We start from the raw sequence: 17500 nt of genomic DNA on the forward strand, positions 1-17500 counted from the left end.
AGCCTGTCCTTGATGTATGACTTCGTGTGTCGTTTATACGCGGCTGCAGCCAAGTAGCCTACGTTACATCTTGCCTCTGAGGTGGTTCCACTGTGCGTTCCTCTTCTCTTGGCTGTCTAGCGTTCGGGTGTCACGTGACCGTTGAACGAGGCGAACATTCACTGAAGTATAAATACAACACCATGAGCGACGCTTTATTTTTTCGTCTGCGACCATGTGCTGAGCGACACTTTATAATAAGTATAAATGAAGCTTTAGGCCTGAGCTCACGTTCAGCGCGAGTCAAGCGTCAGTTCTGCCTATGGCGTGAACAAAGGCTAATAAGCGTGATATTTCAGGGGTTTCCGATGTCGAGCGGGCGTCCATGCCAAGACTTTTGCTTCCGTCGTCGTTTACAGTCCAATGACATCTCATTATGCAGTTAGATCCAGTTCGCTTATAGAACAAATAGGTCTAGAGATGATGCCATCACCAACCTTCTGCACACCTGCCTTACCCACCTGGACAAGGGGAGGGGGAACTATGTGAGGATGCTGTTCATCGACTACAGTTCAGCATTCAATACCATAGTCCCCCTCAACCTGGTGGCTAAGATGACGGCACTAGGGTTCAACACCCAATTATGTAATTGGGTGCTGGACTTCCTCACCGGTTGTCCCCAGGTTGTGCGGGTGGGCGGCGGCGTCACCTCCAGTTCACTGACCCTCAACACAGGCGCCCCCCAGAGTCCTGAGCCCGCTGGTCTATAACATCTACACACATGACTGTGTGGCCTCTGAGGACAAGGTGTCACACACAAGGACGCCACACATCCCAACTTTGGCCTGTTCACCATGCTGAGGTCAGGGAGACGCCTTTGTAGCCTGAAGGCAAAAACGGAAAGGCTCAAGAGAAGCTTCTTCCCCCAGGCTGTTCGTATGCTAAATGCCAGCCACTAACAGCATTAGGACCACACAATATTTATTTTTTATTTTTAAATATGGCACTTTATTTCCATTTTTAATTAAAGACAGGACATGACGATACTGTATAGCACTTTACGATCAGCACTTTATGTCTCTATATGTTCTGTGTCTTTTATTGTTTTACTGTTTTTTATTGATATCTACCTTTTCTGGCACATTGCAGAGACCAAGTCCCATTGCATTTCACTGCATGTTTTACATTGTATTTCTGTGCAAGTGACAAATAAAGTATCCTTGATCCTAGATTAGTGGAAATGTCGCCTGGACCTAAAACACCTACAAAAAAGATCCATTGATCAACTCCAACTCCATTCTCGCGTCAATCAGACTGTAAACAAAGCTGCAGCGCACAGAAGCGGAAGTCTTAGTGGAGACGTCATCCGCTCTCCTCCGTGAACCCAGAAATAGCGTCCGTCTGTCCCAGTCTTGGTCATCAGACTGATACTAGACTCTCTGCGTGCCCAGATTGGTATCAGATTAACAATGACTGAATGGATTAGTGTGTGTCTGCTTGATAAAGCCGGATACCCTAAACAGATACTGATAATACCCTACGCCATCAGAATTATAAAGTACTCTAACAATGAAACTGCACGTTAAGCATATATCGCGTGTATTCAGTGCGGATTTAGCATACGAGACAGCGCCATAGTGGGCCATTGATTTTTATTAAATTGGCACTTGAAAGTTTTTATCCTCTGTTGTTTTAACCAAATAAAATATTTAGCCACAGATGCCATATCCTATCCAAACAACGGAGCGCTGTGAGCAGGGTTTGAACCTGCGCGGCATCAACACCTTAACCACTGGGCCATCACAGCTGGAACAAAGTAATGTATATGTGAGATAGGAGCTCAAATTAAAGACAGATTAAAGATTAAAACACCATTGAAATAAATGTTTAGAATTAAATCGTGTTGCTTCATCGATGGAGCATATCTGGATTTAAAGTCACAACGGCACTGATGTTTAGGCATATACTGTATATCATGATTCATATGTATTCAGTGTGACTTTAACATTATACCAGACAGTGCGTGCGTTTGTGCGTGCATGCGTGTGTGTGTGTGCATGAGTGTGTGTGTGTATATGCGTGCGGGGTGCGAGTGTGTGTGTGTGTGTGTGTGTGCGAGTGAGTGTGTGTGTGTGTGTGTGTGTGTGTGTGTGTGTATGCAGTGGCATAGTTAAAATATTCGCCTTTCTGCTACTGTAAATTGCTTGTGTTGCTGTTCCTGGCTACTTACCGTCATCTCCCTGTAAGTGCAATATTAAAATCTGCGTGATGTCGTCGTTCTGTGGCATCTTCATCCTGCAGTAATCTGTCTCTTGGATTACTGTATTAGAACATCATCTAGCGGGCTAAGAATATCACTAATGAATACAAGACACTCACAATCTACTTGACTATTCAAAACTGTCCTAATTGAAATGCCGGCTAATCAGCTTAGAGATGTAGCGCAGAGTTGGCGGATAATGAAGGGGATCTTACTGTTGAAGAGTGTATTACCACCCCCTGTAATGAGGGTTCACACAATCTGCTGAGGACAATTGGGGGAAAGAGAGAGAGACAGAGAGAGAGAGACACACCCCCCCCCCCCCCCCCACACACACACACACACACGCACACACACACACACACACACACACACACAGAGAGAGAGAGACAGAAAGAGAGAGATAGACAGACAGAGAGAGAGAGACAGACAGAGAGAGAGACAGAAAGAGAGAGAGAGCGAGAGAGAGAGACGCAGAGGCTGAGAGCGGTAACGTTAGGAGGTGAAGGGAGGCAGGGGGATGAAGAGATGAGGTGATTCCCATTCATACAGTGTTATCCTGACCCATCACTCTGCTGCTGAGCACCTTGTCTCCTGTCCAAATGCTCCACAGCCTGAGAGACATCAAGAGATATGCTTAACGTTTAACCACGCCATCATCAGCCTGGAATCATCTGCACCACTTTTGCAAAGAATGACCAGAGGACACTCAGTAGTCAGCGTCCTGAAACTCTTATTCAGTTTTCCTTAATACTTTGCATTACACTAGACACAACAAGACAGAATCAGACTAAACCAATGGCTTTATGCTAGGGTGAGTCGAGTTAAAAAACTTAACTCGACTAAACTCCAATAGACTCTGAGTCTATTGGAGTCAATGGGAGGAGTGAACGTGATCTCAGATTATGACAGATTATTTCGCCCCCATAGTCATCAAAGTAAATATTGGCCCATTCTCCGAAGCCACATATCTTGTGAACATTCTGACACTAAAATGGCATTTTTCAGACAGACGGAGCAGGAGAAAAGTAAAATAGTTCAAGACCTGTCTCAGTCTCAGCAACACACTCTTTGGCAACAGGAACTCAAGTTGGCAGGGAGCGATTAGCTAAAGCTACATGTGAAGTTCGTTGATATAGTCGCTAAATCTGTGGTTGGAAAAAATATTTTTTTAATCGAATATCATAGTTACAACTATATTGAGCTAACAAGTGGCAGCTTTGTGTTTATACTGTATGTGTGGTTTGTGTAGAGTTTTGGAACTCACGATCTCTAGTTCAAGTTAGCTTGCTAGGTCAGTAGTACTGTAGGCCTACTAACCCTGCATCACCGAATCTGGGAACGCAGTCTATAAAAATAGACACTGGGTTCCCAGATTGTGCATCACTAGGCTCAGTCCTCTCACAACACTTCAGGGAAGAGGTGACCATTTAGGAGACTTGATAGTACCATCTGTTAGAATTGGCGGAGCCTGCGATGACGCATGATCTCTATAATGGACTATCTCTGTTTTCGTTCCTCTTTGTTGGTTAGCAGGGTTGCAAGGTGTTATGGGATATCCTACCCCACCTAAGGAATGCTTCCTCGAAAACTTGCCAAAAATAGGTCGCTTAGTAAGGTTGCAAATGATGTATCCTACCTGTTTCAGACAGCCTAAAACTTAAAAATGACAACTTCCTTACCTACAAATGCTACCTATATAGGTCGATTCCTTGCGCTTCACACACAGCCTTAATATAGTCACAGACACTTTAATGATGAGTAGGCTAACACACATCCGTGTCCTTGAGTGTCAGCCGTGGACGGTGTGTATGGTCCCATTCTTTACAACATTGCTACTCAGTCTCTGTGGGCATGGCCGTGCTATATCAGCACATACATCACCAGTGACTGTTAGCCCAAACCTCTCCTTCCTCACACTCTTCCTAACTGGACGTGCGGTGGCAGCTCGTTCTCACCTTGTGCTCACCTCCTCTTCTCATCAGTATATTGTGGCCAGGGGCGGACTGGGATCATAATTCAGGCCGGGCATTAGATACCAAGCAGGCCAGGCCGATATGGGCCGACGCGCGTGCCGACGACCGAAGGTCGGTGGCGAAAGATTTGGGCCGTTTGAAGCCCAATTTGGGCCGTTTGAAGCCCGATTTGGGTCGTTTTAAGCCAGATTTGGGCCGTTTGAAGCCCAATTTGGGCCATTTGAAGCCCAATTTGGGCCGTTTTAAGCCAGATTTGGGCCGTTTGAAGCCCAATTTGGGCCGTTTGAAGCCAGATTTGGGCCGTTTGAAGCCAGATTTGGGCCGAGTCCAATTTTACAATGAGATGCACCCACTTTAACCCTGAATAAAGTAATAAAACCACTAGTAAACCAGTAGGCGGCGCCTGGCCTGCTGTTCAGTGAGTGGCCTGACTGCGGGCACAAAAAAAAAAAAAAAAATTGCAGGCCAGGCCAGGCCACCGGGCATTTGCCCGACATGCACGATTATGCAGTCCGCGCCTGATTGTGGCCCATACAAGAATGGCTTATGTGTTGAAATATTGTCGTCTGTTACATTTCCTTCCTGTAGTCATTACATTTTGCTGCACTCCCATGATAAACATACAAATCACTCTACTGGGATTCCATAGCTGCCAACTCTCCACCGACTCGTATTCATTTTCTACCATTATTGTCTCTGGTTCTGGGTATGTCTTATGATGATCATTTATTACGATATTACTTCTATTTGGAGAGACTAAAGTGGGGAGTGTTGGATGATGGGAGCGACTTGGTGAGGAGCACAGATCTTTCTTATCTTATGTTTTCAAGAAAAATATGTGTGTATCTGGAGTGTATTAAAAATGCTAAAAGAAAAATTCTTAAGGTGGATCAATTTACCATGGACAATGCTCATTGTATTATCAACAAAAATAGGTGCCCTAAAATTTTTTAACAAACATTTTTTTCTCATTCAAGCATGACCAAACACAAACATGACACTGACACACGCTGGACCGGAGGGTGTATTACACGCTTTGGCATGATGATACCAGGTTACATTAGATCTATGTTGTTTTGTGCGTTGCCCTCCTTTCACCTGAATTCACCTGAAAAAATAGCATTCTTACACAACACCTACTGTAGCAGGATTGATCAGGATTTAATTGATCTTTTTAGCCCCCAAAACCCATGTTCTGGATTGGCCCTTGGATTTGATTTACTGTTTGTACTGATTTGTATTTACTGTAACAATACACAGGATCTGATATCACATTGAATGGAAAAGAGGGAAGGTGAGAACACGTGCTGTAAGTCAGAGGGGTTATTGGTTTTGCAGACAGAGGGTAGCTAATTGATCTGTGGCCTACTGTTGAATGAGTATTCGAGACAGGACAAACGTAAAGGCTCCTGTTAAAGTAACATTGTGTTTGATGACGGACGACTTCAATGCCAGCAGTAAATAAATAGCTTACAGAGGCTACTTTGTGCAGTGGAATAAAGCACTGTCTCTCTTGATGTGTCCTGAGAGATGTGCTGCCACGGTACAGTTAACAGCACAGTGCATGTAGGTACTGGGATCAAATGCCACAGGACAACTCTCACTGGACCCTCTGTCACTCAGCACTCACTCTCTCTCTCTCTCTCTCTCTCACACACACACACACACACGCACGCACGCACACACACACACACACACACACACACACACACACACACACACACACACACACACACACACACACACACACACACACACACACACACACCTAGTTGTCCACTAAGGCCCCTGTTTATGAGGCATGACAGAGGTCAGTGTTGTGCAGTATGAGTGGAATGAGACAGGGCACGCTCACACCTTTCCAAGCACCTCCCTGTACTGTACGTATTAAACCGTGCCTTTCTATACCAATACCATTCCCCTATTGATTGGTAGTACCTCATATAGCCACTAGGCAGGTTGGAAAGTTTATTTGCTCATTCTGCAGAATGTATTTTTAACCCAATTAAAGTTGAACGTTGAAACACACACCGCTTGGAATTAACAGTGCATGATGCCACTTAGTTATTGAGAGGCCCAATGTGCTCAGATGTCCAACTTAAATTAAGCTGTCCTAACCTTGCACTGACTGTGTCCTCACAGTCACATTTTCCAAAAGGCCTACAATATCTCACTCCCACTGCCTCTGCACAACTCAACTCTGTTTTATTTGTGCATTTTATATTTCTTTTACTTTCCCATAGCTTTTGGGAAGTGTCTTTGAGTACCTACTCTAAAATGTGTTATTATAGTTGGCAGGAGAAGCACATCAATACAGGAGCTCCTAATCAGTGTATTTCAGTATTGCAGATGGCATCTCATCCCTTTTTTATCCCACACTTTCACGTGGCTTTTTTCATATTCTATTCTATTCTATTCTATTCTATTCTATTCTATTCTATTCTATTCTATTCTATTCTATTCTATTCTATTCTATTCTCCCACAATGGTACCATCATTGCCCCGCATCCCGGGATTACTCTCTAATTATACAAGGTGGGCAGATGCCAGCAACAAGAAAGGAGGCGCAGGACTAAAATCCCACTCCTCATTACCGTTAACAGCACTGTCATTAATCATCACAGAGCTATACAGGTAGCAGAGCATCTGATACCTGCAGCATCTACTGTACTGTTGGCTGGGGCCATGGAGGTTCAATGGGTGATGCCAACAGGGAACAGATTCAGCGTACCCGGGTTGCTGCTGACCTATTTGAGGTTTGTACCAGTTATCTGTTTCGTTTGACAGCGAGCAAGTGGGCTACAGAGGTACAGTGTAGTGGGTTTTAACATCGTTTAAGCATGTGGGTGAGTTATAATAATGGCAGAGACAGTATGAAGAAGAAGAATGCCTTTATTGTACAGTTGTACGACGAAACGAGTATAATTGTAGAGGTGGAGTAGTACAGCCAGTATTGGATTCCCACTCATGTGATTGCAGTAGACATTTTCTTGGCTGTGGATTGTGGACTGGCTGATTCGGAGATATAGGGCGCATGGAGCAGGAGCTTCAGGTGATCCCATGTGGAGGTCAGAAAAGTTCTGTGACGCCAGTGTTGAAAACGTATGAAAACGGCATGCTCAACTCATACCAATTACACGTGTAGGGATGGGTATCGTTTCATGTTTTTTCCCGATGCCGGTGCTAAATCGATATTTTTTTAAACTGTAGCGGTGCCTAAACAGTGCGGCGGTGCCTGAATTGATCCTTTATACCGGGTTTCGGTACCCAAACCCATATCTTTGTTTAAGCTAATAATGTTCAGCTGGCTTCACATGCTGTAGCTGTAGCTGTGGCATGGATGGCGGTATAGCTTTTCATCTCAAAATGACAATACGATAAAATTGCCATATTTCAGATTGAGCCCCATTTTCCATATCAGGGAAACTGTCACGGAGTCCCGACCAGAAGGTTTGGACGTTGTGGGTGAGCGAGTGTGAGATGAAGACTGTGGGTGAGGGTGAGGTCGACCCGCAAGGCTCAGCCAGCGGTTAGCGTCTGGTGGCTAATTTAGAATGTGTCGTGTCGGAGTAATAGGAGCTCAGGAGAAACTCCTATGTCGCGCACACACACACACACACACACACACACACACACACACACACACACACACACACACACACACACACGCACACACACACACACACACACACGCACACGCACCCACACACACACATACACACACTATCTGACTGACTGATACTGCACACTTGACCCATTTGACTCACAGAGTAATTACTCTGTGCAAGTAAATGAAACAGGAGGTGTGCGGAAGGAGAGGAGAGGAGAAGAATGGCTCGTTAGGGAGGACAGATGGGGGGGGGGGGTAAAATGGAGAGCTGGGAAGGGGCGGGGCGGGGGGGGGGTTTAACTTTTGGCTGTGATTGACAGGGAGAGGAAGGGGAAGGGAAGGAGGGAGGGAGGAAGGGGAGAGGAGGAGCAGCTGTCCTCGGATGTCTGTCTCTATAGACGACGAGCTAAGAAGCCATGAAACTCACTCGTCACTTCACTTTCCCCACCTTGGCGTTCGGACACCAAGACGAGTCCCGAGAGACAGTTATAATGAGACAGCAGTGACAGATAATATCTGACATCTATCTTATTCTGTCATGAAAAAAAAAAAGGCTTTGATTTCTTTGACTGCTAGTTTAAGTGCCGTCTAAGGAAAAGTCGTATCTGAGCTGTCATACAGTACAATAAACATCAACAATGAGATGCATACTTTTCGTGGTCATAACTTGATTTACTTGAAACCCCCACTATCATCAAGTGAAAAGAGGTTTCTAACGTGAGATATGGGTCTATTTTATTCCAAAGTTAGAGAATATTACATGGTCCTCCTCTATGCGCTTTTATGCCATTTTCACAATCCCGGCGCCCATGAGACCAATTCAAAACCGATAATTGCATCATTTCAGAAACGCAACGGCTGACGAGGGGACTATCTGACAGATGTGATGCCCTTCAGCCAACACCCATAGAGGGCGATGTAATCCATACTGATGATTATTGTCATAATCACACCAGTCATGATATGAGGGATTGACCACGACACATATTGAGTTGTTGTTGTTGTTGTTGCTCAGGCTGTTATTATAGGTGTTGGCAGGCAGGCAGGCAGGCAGGTTGACGACTACAGCAGCGTATGTACAGTATAGCATCAGAGTGGGACAAGAAAGACCTTAAGATCTTATTCTGACCCGGGCCTGTTTTGATTTCTTGTCCTTAACACCTTCCATTCGCCTGTGTGCTATTACAACTGACATCTACACATTCAGCTTGCCGCTGCGCTGCCCCATTCATTGTGAGGCTGTTTGTTTTGGGGATGATTTGGAGCATGTTGGAGCCTAGCGCTCATGCATTATGCATACAATATATTGTACTGTTGTGTTTGGCTGTATAGCACGGCGGGAGAAGAAGCAATAAACATTTGCCATCATCCGTTATTCTGGGCAAATTAAAGGATAATAACAGGCCTGCCTGCCGAGCCCAGAACGATGGATCACAGTGTTATCGTTATTGTTTTTCGGTAATAGCACTTTACAGTGTTATCGTTATGGTTTTTGGTAATAGCACTTTCGGACACGATAATGCGGTCGCTGTTGTTATTATCTCGTGGCAGGTTGGCCGCGTCTCAGCGTCATCGCCAAAGACAGCTCTATAGATAGAATATTCTGTTTTAAATGGTGGACTACAAGCCCCCTCCTTGAATATCAATGTGAAGAACTGAATTTGGAGGTGAGCTTTTACACATTCCGTTGGATGTCATTTCTGAAGTGATCTGCTGGGGAGAAAGTCATTAGTCAGCACGGCAGCGATGTTACAGAAAATGCCGCCTTTCTTGATTTTTTTCCCTACGTAAAAAGGCCACCGATATATTTTATTTACACCACGGTGAATTATTCACAGCAAATGTTTCTAGATGGAGCTACAGTAGCTAGCTAACTGTCGAGCGTCTATGATTGGTTGAGTTGCTCTAACGATCGGCCCTCTCTGGGGCCGCATGTTTGAGCGCGTGCCTGCAGGCGCTAACGATAGCTGCTCATCAGAGAGGTGGAGGAGGTGAGAGGACGAGCGTTCTCTCCCGGTACCAAGTTGCCGCTTTAGGCCACATTCACACAGGGATCAGGCGCTGTGGCGATTAGCGGAGGGTTGTGCGGCTGTGACGGGGTGTCACTATACATGAACTTCAACTCACTATACATGAACTTCAACTGCCCCCCAATGCAATAGGTGGCGCTAATGCATATTAAAGCGGTTTGCCAACCGCCATTAAACAGCAAAACAGGAGCAGAAATCCCAACTTGGAATAGTTGCACGGCGATTAACGTCTTTGTACGCCATCAGGGCAGTCTCTCTTCTATCTTCACAGCCGCTTGGTAAACAGCGTACACACAAACGAGATCACACTCACACACAAACGAGATCACACTCACACACAAATGAGATCACACTCACACACAAACAAGATCACACACACACACACACACAAATGAGATCACACTCGCACACAAACAAGATCACACTCACACACAAATGAGATCACACTCGCACACAAACAAGATCACACTCGCACACAAACAAGATCACACTCACACACAAACAAGATCACACTCACACACAAGTGAGATCACACTCACACACAAATGAGATCACACTCACACACAAACAAGATCACACTCACACACAAACAAGATCACACTCACACACAAACGAGATCACACTCACACACAAATGAGATCACACTCGCACACAAACAAGATCACACTCACACACAAACAAGATCACACTCACACACAAACGAGATCACACTCTGAGTGTGATCTTGTTTGTGATTTCGTTTGTGTGTCAGTGTGATCTCGTTTGTGTGTGTGTGATCTCGTTTGTGTATCAGTGTGATCTCGTTTGTGTGTGAGTGTGATCTCGTTAGTATGTCAGTGTGATCTCGTTTGTGTGTGAGTGTGATCTCGTTTGTGTGAGTGTGATCTCGTTTGTGTGTCAGTACCGTAAATTCCGGACTATAAGCCGCGGCTTTTTTCCCGTTTTTTGGCCTTTTTTGGCCCCTGCGGCTTATATAACGGTGCGGCTTATCTGTGGATTTTTTCCAAAAAAAAAAAAAAAAAAAAAAAATCTCTCTTTTTTAGCACTCTTTCTAACTATAAATCCACTTCTGTTTTAATTTCCTCTCTTGCCCTCTTTTCACCACACCGCGGACACTGTGTGCACTGTAAAAAACAACACAGGTGGTGTTGTGTTATGTTGTTTTGTTGAAATGTTAATAAATGGGAGCTTCCTCAAACAGCCATCTCTTTTCCGACAATCCCCTCTGTGCATGAACCCTTACATATGGTAATTAAACATTAAAACACAATAAAAAAAAAAAAAAAAAAAAAAAAATTAAAACACCCGCGGCTTATAGTCCGGTGCGGCTTATATATGTAAAAAACAGTCAACTTTGCAGGTGCGGCTTATACTCCGGTGCGGCTTATAGTGCGGAATTTACGGTACTTATTTTCTTTTTGCAGAGTAATCCCTCCCCGCCTTTCTTTCATGATCCTCCCCACGCTTACTCCTTTTTCATTCGGCCACTTTTCACTCCCATCCTTTCATCCTCCGTGCCCCCCTCTCTCTCCCCCTCTCTTCTCTCCCTCTCTCCCCTTTCTTCTCTCACTCTCCCCTCTCTCTCTTCTCTCCCTCCATGCCTTTCTACGCTCTGTCTTTTGTCCCTTCATCTTGTCTTTAAAGTGACCACAATGTGAGGGACTTCATGAACCCCGCCAGTGTTGTGTGTGTGTGTGTGTGTGTGTGTGTGAGCAAGCCATATTTGTTTCTAATGGATCTCTGTGCCAGGGAGTGTGCCAACCTGTCAGATCTAACACGATGTTCAAAAAACAATCTCGACTTCAAAAATTCTCCGAGCGCAGCGGCCGCGTTACAGCGCAGGACGGGACTCAGCAGAAATTCTTCTGAAACTAAAGTGTTGCGCGGATATTTTCTCTTCGTATTTGACGTGCTCACTTTTGTCTCATAGTTCTGACAGTTGAGCAATTTAGCTTGGACTTACTCCAGCTGCAACTGTGTCTCCACAGCCAGTCATTACTCACTCTCTCTCTTCTTCCACACACGCACCGCACGCATGCACGCACGCACACGCACACACGCACACACACACACACACACACACACACACACACACACACACACACACACACACACACACACAGACACACTCTCTCTCCAAGCCTCCAAGACGCTCTTCTTATTTTCTCTGATCTTTTCTGAACATCAATCCCGCGTTCCTCACAGCAAAGGAAAGGAGGCGCGGGGAGATGACAAAAAAGAACAGATGACAGATTACCTGCTATATATAGAGTCGGTCTTCTCTTATTCATCTTCCCCAGCGCCCCCGGGACATTGGACACACCTTTTTGGTTTGCTGATGCAAATAGTGTGGAGTCGGACCAGGGCTTCTCAAAGTGTGGACCAGGGCTTCTCAAAGTGTGGACTAGGGCTTCTCAAAGTGTGGACCAGGGCTTCTCAAAGTGTGGACCAGGGGTTCTCAAAGTGTGGACCAGGGCTTCTCAAAGAGTGGACCAGGGCTTCTCAAAGTGTAGACCAGGGCTTCTCAAAGTGTAGACTAGGGCTTCTCAAAGTGTGGACTAGGGCTTCTCAAAGTGTGGACTAGGGCTTCTCAAAGTGTGGACCAGGGCTTCTCAAAGTGTGGACTAGGGCTTCTCAAAGTGTAGACTAGGGCTTCTCAAAGTGTGGACTAGGGCTTCTCAAAGTGTAGACTAGGGCTTCTCAAAGTGTGGACTAGGGCTTCTCAAAGTGTAGACTAGGGCTTCTCAAAGTGTGGACCAGGGCTTCTCAAAGTGTAGACTAGGGCTTCTCAAAGTGTGGACTAGGGCTTCTCAAAGTGTGGACCAGGGCTTCTCAAAGTGTAGACTAGGGCTTCTCAAAGTGTGGACTAGGGCTTCTCAAAGTGTGGACTAGGGCTTCTCAAAGTGTGGACCAGGGCTTCTCAAAGTGTGGACTAGGGCTTCTCAAAGTGTGGACTAGGGCTTCTCAAAGTGTAGACTAGGGCTTCTCAAAGTGTGGACCAGGGCTTCTCAAAGTGTAGACTAGGGCTTCTCAAAGTGTGGACTAGGGCTTCTCAAAGTGTAGACTAGGGCTTCTCAAAGTGTGGACTAGGGCTTCTCAAAGTGTGGACTAGGGCTTCTCAAAGTGTGGACCAGGGCTTCTCAAAGTGTAGACTAGGGCTTCTCAAAGTGTAGACTAGGGCTTCTCAAAGTGTGGACTAGGGCTTCTCAAAGTGTGGACCAGGGCTTCTCAAAGTGTGGACTAGGGCTTCTCAAAGTGTAGACTAGGGCTTCTCAAAGTGTGGACTAGGGCTTCTCAAAGTGTGGACTAGGGCTTCTCAAAGTGTGGACTAGGGCTTCTCAAAGTGTGGACCAGGGCTTCTCAAAGTGTGGACCAGGGCTTCTCAAAGTGTGGACTAGGGCTTCTCAAAGTGTGGACTAGGGCTTCTCAAAGTGTGGACTAGGGCTTCTCAAAGTGTGGACTAGGGCTTCTCAAAGTGTGGACTAGGGCTTCTCAAAGTGTGGACTAGGGCTTCTCAAAGTGTGGACTAGGGCTTCTCAAAGTGTGGACTAGGGCTTCTCAAAGTGTGGACTAGGGCTTCTCAAAGTGTGGACTAGGGCTTCTCAAAGTGTGGACTAGGGCTTCTCAAAGTGTGGACCAGGGCTTCTCAAAGTGTGGACCAGGGCTTCTCAAAGTGTGGACCAGGGCTTCTCAAAGTGTAGACCAGGGCTTCTCAAAGTGTAGACTAGGGCTTCTCAAAGTGTGGACCAGGGCTTCTCAAAGTGTGGACTAGGGCTTCTCAAAGTGTGGACCAGGGCTTCTCAAAGTGTGGACTAGGGCTTCTCAAAGTGTGGACTAGGGCTTCTCAAAGTGTGGACTAGGGCTTCTCAAAGTGTGGACTAGGGCTTCTCAAAGTGTGGACTAGGGCTTCTCAAAGTGTAGACTAGGGCTTCTCAAAGTGTGGACCAGGGCTTCTCAAAGTGTGGACTAGGGCTTCTCAAAGTGTGGACCAGGGCTTCTCAAAGTGTGGACTAGGGCTTCTCAAAGTGTGGACCAGGGCTTCTCAAAGTGTGGACCAGGGCTTCTCAAAGTGTGGACCAGGGCTTCTCAAAGTGTGGACCAGGGCTTCTCAAAGTGTGGACCAGGGCTTCTCAAAGTGTAGACTAGGGCTTCTCAAAGTGTAGACTAGGGCTTCTCAAAGTGTGGACTAGGGCTTCTCAAAGTGTAGACTAGGGCTTCTCAAAGTGTGGACTAGGGCTTCTCAAAGTGTAGACTAGGGCTTCTCAAAGTGTGGACCAGGGCTTCTCAAAGTGTAGACTAGGGCTTCTCAAAGTGTGGACTAGGGCTTCTCAAAGTGTAGACTAGGGCTTCTCAAAGTGTGGACTAGGGCTTCTCAAAGTGTAGACTAGGGCTTCTCAAAGTGTGGACCAGGGCTTCTCAAAGTGTAGACTAGGGCTTCTCAAAGTGTGGACTAGGGCTTCTCAAAGTGTAGACTAGGGCTTCTCAAAGTGTGGACCAGGGCTTCTCAAAGTGTGGACTAGGGCTTCTCAAAGTGTGGACCAGGGCTTCTCAAAGTGTGGACCAGGGCTTCTCAAAGTGTAGACTAGGGCTTCTCAAAGTGTGGACCAGGGCTTCTCAAAGTGTGGACCAGGGCTTCTCAAAGTGTAGACCAGGGCTTCTCAAAGTGTGGACTAGGGCTTCTCAAAGTGTGGACTAGGGCTTCTCAAAGTGTGGACTAGGGCTTCTCAAAGTGTGGACTAGGGCTTCTCAAAGTGTAGACCAGGGCTTCTCAAAGTGTGGACTAGGGCTTCTCAAAGTGTGGACCAGGGCTTCTCAAAGTGTGGACTAGGGCTTCTCAAAGTGTGGACCAGGGCTTCTCAAAGTGTGGACTAGGGCTTCTCAAAGTGTGGACCAGGGCTTCTCAAAGTGTAGACCAGGGCTTCTCAAAGTGTGGACTAGGGCTTCTCAAAGTGTAGACCAGGGCTTCTCAAAGTGTGGACCAGGGCTTCTCAAAGTGTGGACTAGGGCTTCTCAAAGTGTGGACCAGGGCTTCTCAAAGTGTGGACTAGGGCTTCTCAAAGTGTGGACTAGGGCTTCTCAAAGTGTGGACTAGGGCTTCTCAAAGTGTAGACCAGGGCTTCTCAAAGTGTGGACCAGGGCTTCTCAAAGTGTGGACTAGGGCTTCTCAAAGTGTGGACCAGGGCTTCTCAAAGTGTGGACTAGGGCTTCTCAAAGTGTGGACTAGGGCTTCTCAAAGTGTGGACTAGGGCTTCTCAAAGTGTGGACCAGGGCTTCTCAAAGTGTAGACTAGGGCTTCTCAAAGTGTGGACCAGGGCTTCTCAAAGTGTGGACTAGGGCTTCTCAAAGTGTGGACCAGGGCTTCTCAAAGTGTGGACTAGGGCTTCTCAAAGTGTGGAACAGGGCTTCTCAAAGTGTGGACTAGGGCTTCTCAAAGTGTGGACCAGGGCTTCTCAAAGTGTAGACCAGGGCTTCTCAAAGTGTGGACTAGGGCTTCTCAAAGTGTAGACCAGGGCTTCTCAAAGTGTGGACCAGGGCTTCTCAAAGTGTGGACTAGGGCTTCTCAAAGTGTGGACCAGGGCTTCTCAAAGTGTGGACTAGGGCTTCTCAAAGTGTGGACTAGGGCTTCTCAAAGTGTGGACTAGGGCTTCTCAAAGTGTAGACCAGGGCTTCTCAAAGTGTGGACCAGGGCTTCTCAAAGTGTGGACTAGGGCTTCTCAAAGTGTGGACTAGGGCTTCTCAAAGTGTGGACTAGGGCTTCTCAAAGTGTAGACCAGGGCTTCTCAAAGTGTGGACCAGGGCTTCTCAAAGTGTAGACCAGGGCTTCTCAAAGTGTGGACTAGGGCTTCTCAAAGTGTGGACCAGGGCTTCTCAAAGTGTGGACTAGGGCTTCTCAAAGTGTGGACTAGGGCTTCTCAAAGTGTGGACTAGGGCTTCTCAAAGTGTGGACCAGGGCTTCTCAAAGTGTGGACCAGGGCTTCTCAAAGTGTGGACCAGGGCTTCTCAAAGTGTGGACCAGGGCTTCTCAAAGTGTGGACTAGGGCTTCTCAAAGTGTGGACCAGGGCTTCTCAAAGTGTGGACTAGGGCTTCTCAAAGTGTGGACCAGGGCTTCTCAAAGTGTGGACTAGGGCTTCTCAAAGTGTGGACTAGGGCTTCTCAAAGTGTAGACTAGGGCTTCTCAAAGTGTAGACTAGGGCTTCTCAAAGTGTGGACTAGGGCTTCTCAAAGTGTGGACTAGGGCTTCTCAAAGTGTGGACCAGGGCTTCTCAAAGTGTGGACCAGGGCTTCTCAAAGTGTGGACTAGGGCTTCTCAAAGTGTGGACCAGGGCTTCTCAAAGTGTAGACTAGGGCTTCTCAAAGTGTGGACTAGGGCTTCTCAAAGTGTGGACTAGGGCTTCTCAAAGTGTGGACCAGGGCTTCTCAAAGTGTGGACTAGGGCTTCTCAAAGTGTGGACCAGGGCTTCTCAAAGTGTGGACTAGGGCTTCTCAAAGTGTGGACCAGGGCTTCTCAAAGTGTGGACCAGGGCTTCTCAAAGTGTGGACCAGGGCTTCTCAAAGTGTGGACCAGGGCTTCTCAAAGTGTGGACCAGGGCTTCTCAAAGTGTGGACCAGGGCTTCTCAAAGTGTGGACTAGGGCTTCTCAAAGTGTGGACTAGGGCTTCTCAAAGTGTGGACCAGGGGTTCTCAAAGTGCGGCCAGCGGGGAGGTTTTTGTTGGCTCGCGATAAGTTAGGTGACATGATAGTATTTGATCTGGTTCTCGATAGGACTGTCTTTCAGAGGCTGTAGTGGAGTTTAAAGCCAGAGTGACTGGTATCATATGAAACTAGAAGACCTAAGGCATCCATTGGTGCCAACCACGTCATGCTCAATTGTCAAGAAGTTGGCTAAATAACGCTCCAAAGTTAGGCGAAATTTTGTTGAGGGGAAAACCATTTTCAAAGGGGTCTTCTTGTTCACAGCCTAATGCTGGCAGCATTGTGTATGTGTGTGTGTGTGTGTGTGTGTGTGTGTGTGTCTGTGTGTGTGTGTGTGTGTGTGTGTGTGTGGGTGCGTGCGTGCGTGCGTGCGTGTGTGGGTGCGTGCGTGCGTGCATGTGTTAAAACATCTATGCATGGACAAATTGATTTTTTTTATCTCCTCCCAAACACCACATACATTTCTCACATTTAGTCTACAGTAGGCTATTAAAGAAAATATTTGTTTTGGAATTATTTTGTGTTCCCTTTTTTCTTGGGTGGCAATCAATCCAATGCCGGGTCCCCAAATTGGCCCTCATCATTCATCAACACTTTGAGAAGCCCTGCTCTCTCTCCCCTCATCTCGGCCCTCTCTGTATAGCTTTCCTGCTGTAGACCCTCTCTCCCCTCATCTGCTGTAGACCCTCTCTCCCCTCATCTGCTGTAGACCCTCTCTCCCCTCATCTCCGCCCTCTCTGTATAGCTTTCCTGTCACCTGGGACACTACAATGGTAAACACCTACCCGGCTGTGTCTGCTGTGGTTCCATGAAATTGGAAAAAAAGAAGTCACGGATTCTCCATTGCTCCCCTAATGAGCTTGTCAGCCCAGCCAATGGGATGATTCATGGATTGACGTTATTCGAGTTCAGTTTGGAATATGTTACAATACGCCGTTTGAATCCGAGGC

General features: G+C 46.6%; 1 protein-coding gene across 1 annotated transcript in view; it reads left to right on the forward strand.

The window, feature by feature from the left end:
* The window catches only part of igsf11 (immunoglobulin superfamily member 11), a gene marked incomplete at both ends in the record, with an annotated part of 150521 nt that overhangs the window by 34390 nt on the left and 98631 nt on the right, over nucleotides 1-17500 (forward strand). The window lies entirely within an intron of this gene.

Source organism: Poromitra crassiceps (genome assembly GCF_964638095.1).
Source record: "Poromitra crassiceps genome assembly, chromosome: 5".
NCBI classification, from domain to species: Eukaryota; Metazoa; Chordata; class Actinopteri; order Beryciformes; family Melamphaidae; genus Poromitra; species Poromitra crassiceps.